The sequence below is a fragment of the Oncorhynchus kisutch genome, linkage group LG24 (genome assembly GCF_002021735.2).
Source record: "Oncorhynchus kisutch isolate 150728-3 linkage group LG24, Okis_V2, whole genome shotgun sequence".
NCBI lineage: Eukaryota > Metazoa > Chordata > Actinopteri > Salmoniformes > Salmonidae > Oncorhynchus > Oncorhynchus kisutch.
Window position 1 is genome coordinate 12,937,330 of NC_034197.2, and position 6,095 is coordinate 12,943,424.

Here is a 6,095-nt window from a genome sequence, read left to right on the forward strand (position 1 = left end):
TACAGGTGCAGTGATCTGTAAGCTGCTCTGACAGCTGGTGCTTAAAGCTAGTGAGGGAGATGTGAGTCTCCAGCTTCAGTGATTTTTGCAGTTCGTTCCAGTCATTGTCAGCAGAAAACTGGAAGGAAAGGCGACCAGAGGAGGAATTGGCTTTGGGGGTGACCAGTGAGATATACCCGCTGGAGCGCGTGCTACGAGTGGGTGCTGCTATGGTGACCAGTGAGCTGAGATAAGGCGGGGCTTTACCTAGCAGAAACTTGTAGATAACCTGTAGCCAGTGTGTTTGGCGACGAGTATGAAGCGAGGGCCAACCAACGAGAGCGTACAGGTTGCAGTGGTGGGTAGTGTATGGGGCTTTGGTGACAAAACTCACTATTGTTCGACATGTTGTTTGTCTTCGGGAAAAGCCTTTATCAACCCTTGAAACAGTTTGGAAATTAATTTTAGAGACTGCCTTAAAATAGTTTCAATCTTTTTGCTTGTCCAGTGTTTGCCGCACAGAGAATGTAAATAGTAGAAATAAAGTGTATCTGCAAAAATTCACCTCAGCTCCGTCAGACTAGTCATCCCTGGCTGCCTGACCCTGATGAGACCCCTTTCACCATCTGATCCTGCTCAGATGAGTCATGACAAATAATTCCATTGGTGTACATTTATACATTCTATTACCCATGAATAGAATAAATGGTTCAACAATTTAAATGACTATTATTCCCAGATCTCAGACTGTAGCCTACCGATCAACTCAAGATGGAACTTTGAATCCATTCACTGATGGTTATAATATACTGAAAAAATCACCTGACCTCTGTAGACTGGTCTTCCCTGGCTGTCTGACCCTGCTGGGACCCCTGTCACCATCTGATCCTGCTAAGACATGATTAGCATAGTGTTGTGTACTGACTGTGCACCATAACAGTGAAGCCTTGTGAAAATGGATGGGGCGGCAGGTAGCCTAGTGGTTAGAGCGTTGGGCCAGTAACCAAGGTAAAAATCTGTCGTTCTGCCCCTGAACAAGGCAGTTAACCCACTGTTCCTAGGCCATCATTGTAAATAAGAATTTGTTCTTAACTGACTTGCCTAGTTAAATAAAAACAATTAAAAGCCTGTAAAGCTGTTTATACCATGGCAGTGTGAAAAGTATGGAATTAGCTAGGGAAACTGAAAGATCAATAACGTTACATTGTTATACTGACTAATAAAAACTCACATTGCACTGAAAAAAACTGAATATTGGAGAAGACCCAGATGCAGACAGTGTCGAAGTAACAAAAGTGTATTACTAGAACAGGGGGCAGACAAAACAACAGGTCAAGGGCAGGCAGAGGTCAGTAATCCAGATCAGAGTCCATAAGGTACAGAACGGCAGGCAGTCTTGGGGTCAGGGCAGGCAGAGGTCAATATTCCAGGGTGGTGTGACAAGGTACAGAACGGCAGGCAGAAATGGTCAAAACTGGGAAAAATAGAAAACAGGAACTAAAAAAAAGACAGGTGCAAGGGAAAAACGCTGGTAGGCTTGATGAACAAAACGAACTGGCAACAGACAAACAGACAACACAGGTGATAATGGGGATAATGGGAAAGATGGGCGACATCTGGAGGGGGGAGACAAGCACAAAGACGGATGAAACAGATCAGGGTGTGACAGGTCTTCAATCATTTGGCCGCTGGTTTCATTGTACGGTTCAGATCTAGTGTAATTGAGGAAAAAACAATAGCTAAGTTAGTGAACTAGCTAGCTAGTTAACATTAGCCAACTTTTGTATGAGATGTGGAGGGGGCAGGTAGGTTGACCTCAGGTCTCCCAACTGGAAGCCTGAGGTAAGGGGAGTGGATGACTTTCAAATAGCGCACCTCTTACTTTGTAAAGTACTAATGCAATTCGTTTTGCAATTTAGTTTGTGTGTTTTTTGTTTGAAGTGCAATAAGTGTAATAATCAGGTTATCTTCTTTATAAGTGTGTTATTCTATTTGTGTGATAAAGGATTTGTGCAATTTAGTTTTATTTGTGTGTCGGAATAAAAATTACAGTTAGTGCAGAATGGTGCTTTTTTTGTTGGGGGCGGCTAAAGGGGGGTGGCGGGGTTCGCCCAGGCAGCCATACAAGCTAGAATCGCCACTGCAGGTCATTCACCTAAGTCAAGAGGGGATGAAATATTAGCTAATGTAACATGTCAGTTACACTACTAGCTCAGCACTGGGAATACACTTTTTTGTTGTTGTCAAACAGCAGTTACCTTGCCAGCTAGATCACTCAACTAAAGAGTAGCCAGTTTCTGCTCTGTTTGCATTTATAACTCGGAGAACAAAAGCACTTGCACTACGCCACTCGGGAGGCCAAGAACAGAAGTTCTTCCACACCAATCTCGACAAGCCACTTCTGTATGGACCTCGCTTTGTGCACAGGGGCATTGTCATGCTGAACCAGGAAAGGGCCTTCCCCAAACTCTTGTCACAAAGTTGGTAGCACAGTATCGTCTAGAATGTAATTGTATGCTGTAGAGTTAAGAGGCCTAGCTCGAACCATGAAAAACAGCCCCAGACCATTATTCCTTCTCCACCAAATTTGACAGTTGCCACTATGCATTGGAGCAGGTAGCGTTCTCCTGGCATCCGCCAAACCCAGATTCATCCGTCGGACTGCCAGATGGTGAAGTGTGATTCATTACTCCAGAGAACATGTTTCCACCGCTCCAGAGTTCAATGGTGGCAATCTTTACACCATTCCAGATGATGCTTGGCATCGGTGATCTTAGGCTTGTGAGTGGCTGCTCGGCCATGGAAACCCATTTCATGAAGTTCCCGACAAACAGTTATTGTGCTGACGTTGCTTCCAGAAGCGCTACGCGCTTCAGCACTCGGCGGTCCCGTTCTGTGAGCTCTTCAGTAAGACAATTCTACTGCCAATGTTTGTCTGTGGAGATTGCATGGCAATTTTATACACCGGTCAGCAACAGGTGTGGCTGAAGTAGCCAAATCCACTAATTTGAAGGGGTGTTCACATTATTTTTTATATATTGTGTAGTTACTCTATCATTACTACCGGTAAGTATCTGTTTAACTTACTCTGAAATCTTTACATAGTGGCGCAGCCAAGCCGACAAGGTAGTGCAACGCCCCTCTTATTTGGGGAGAACCCTGCATAGTGACCATATCTTGGTTTTAAAAGGGAATTTCACCCTAAATCTCCCACGGAATATAGTCACTACTATATTAACAACATTACATTTTTGCAGTGATGTAAAGTACTTCAGTAAAAATACTTGAAAGTACTACTTAAGTAGTTTTTTTTAGGTATCTGTACATTACTATTTATATTTTTGACAACTTTATACTTTTACTTTAATACATTCCTAATGAAAGTGATGTACTCCATACATTTTCCCTGAAACCCAAAAGTACTCCTTACATTTTGAAAATGGTCTAATTCACACACTTATCAAGAGAACATCCCTACTGCCTCTTATCTGGCAGACTCACTAAACACATGTTTAATTTGTAAATTCTCTCTGAGGGTGAGAGCGTTCCCCTGGCTATCCGTAAAACTATAAAATGGTGCCATTTCAAGGAATTTGAAATGATTTATACTTTTATTTTTGATACGTTTGTATATTTTAGCAATTACATTTACTTTTGATACTTAAGTATATTTAAAACCAAATACTTTTACACTTTTACTCAAGTAGGATTTTACTGGGTGACTCACTTTAACTTGAGTCATTTTCTATTAAGGTATCTTTACTTTTACTCAAGTATGAAAATTGGATACTTTCCCTACCACTGCGTTTGTCATAAACGTTATAAACATTATCCAAACCACAAGCTAGAACGAGCACCTTTTCATTTGACGTATTTTCATTGGAAAGTTTCGACTTCCTGTGTATTCGTCTGCTCATAGTGAGTCACAAGGTCAGGCATTCATGCAGCCACCGCCCCACTACGTAGGAGGGACGTCCCCACAAACTTGCCTGGTGGTGTTGTTTACCAACAAGCACTAATATCAGAACTTCTCAAGGCACATATTTTTTTATGGTCTGTTTTTCACTCACTTTTGTCATCAAGCGCGAAAATGTGTTATCTTTCATAGTTTCTACCTACCAGAGATTTACTGTGTCAGTTCGTATATTTAGCAACGAATCAGCTGATAGGAAATTCACTGAAAGACTCTTCCGAACAAGGACAACCATATACATACCCACAAAAACATAGGTTGGGAAATACTGAGATAGAGACTAAGCGAAATGCCACATCAATACACCGAAAGTCGTCATTCGGTGTGTCGTTCAGTGGGCGAGTCAATACAGTCACAGAAAACCTTTGTCACCTCAATAAAAGTTAACCAAAACAATAAGGTGCTAGTTAGGTTGTAATCGTTTTGCTGCAGGCTACACGCATTGTCGTGATGAAACGGTGAAATTATATCCAATGTTATGTAGCATGTTGGACAGAAAACGGAATACTGTGGCCCTATGTGTAATAGCATAGCAAGCAACATAGGCTAACAAACATACGTGTTATACTAGCCCATTTCATTACATCCATAATATTATAAAGAGATGACATAGCTGCATATCTTTTGCACGTTTCTCCTTTTCTTCTTTCCTCTTTTTCCTAAACTGGGTACCTGATGGCTTAGACCTTTTCTTATCCACTTCCATTTGGCACTTGAGCATCAATACATTACCCATCCCCCAACACTGTCAACCAAGTCAAGACTAAACCAATTCACCTTGGTGGTGTGCAAACTGGTTTTATATTATTCTTAACGATTTTGCACACACCAGAAAAAAATACAATATGTCTGTGAAACTAATATTCACAGTATTATGAATGAATTGTGGTTATTTGGTAGCATTTCGTAGTGTGACTAATTTTACTAATTGCATTAGTACTGTACAAAGTTAGAGGTGCACTATTTGATAGATTCCCCCGCTCCCCCTGACTCGGGCTTCCAGTGGGGAGACCTGAGGTCAACCTACCCCAGCCCCCCTCCCCATCTCATACTTCTGAATGGGAGACCATCCCAGGCAGTAGCCTGCCTAGCTCAAAAACTAGAATCAGGGCGCCCACTCCGACAAGGTTAATTGACCCACAGTCCCACATGGTGACATGATATCATTGACGTGACGTGCAAATGAGCGATAGAAAACAGTAATGTCACCATTACAAGATAAATTGTGAGGTCGCCCTGTGCCCACGTCGCCTATTCCTAAATCCGCCACTGCCTACAAGAATAGTCCCAGTAAGCAAAAATTACGCTGAAAAGACGTCTAAAATATGTATTTTTCCAGACGTTGAAGTTTCGATTTAGGTTCTGAATGAAAGGTGAAAATATGTATTTTCCGGACATTGAAAATTAGGTAAATTTTCATTTCTCAATGAAAGTTGAAAATATGTCATTTATAGGCATCTATGTTTGGGCTTCTACACCTGCATTGCTTGCTGTTTGGGGTTTTAGGCTGGGTTTCTGTACAGCACTTTGAGATATCAGCTGATGTACGAAGGGCTATATAAATAAATTTGATTTGATTTGATTTGATTTTGATTTGGGCCAAATCAAGGCTGGTCCAGACTGGACCAAATCTGAAGCAAACATAGACATCTTTTTATTTATTTTTAAACCTTATACTTTTACTCAAGTATAATTTTACTGGGTTACTTTTATTTGAGCCATTTTCTATTAAGGTATCTTTACTCGAGTATGATAGTTGGGTACTTTTTCCACCACTGGAAATTGGGTAACGGTGCATATGTATGCTCCCAATGCAATTATGCAGCAATTATGAAGTCCAGTCTGTCTAATACAGCGGTCTCCAAACTTTTCTAGAATGAGATACTTAAAGATGTTTTTTTTACATGTTGTGAGCTACAAAACTAGCTTTCAAATAGGCACATTATTCTCTTCCCTGTAACTCTTCCCCAGGTACTTAGTGTACAATAGAGAGTCGTGCACTATATTTTCTGGCAATATACCTGGTAGAATAATGGTTAAACCAACTCAGAGGGTCCATGTCAATGCTTAAATCTGAATACCTTTTTCATGGATGGGGGGGATGAAAGATTTTTTAAATGTTTGTATAATTCCCCTTTAATTG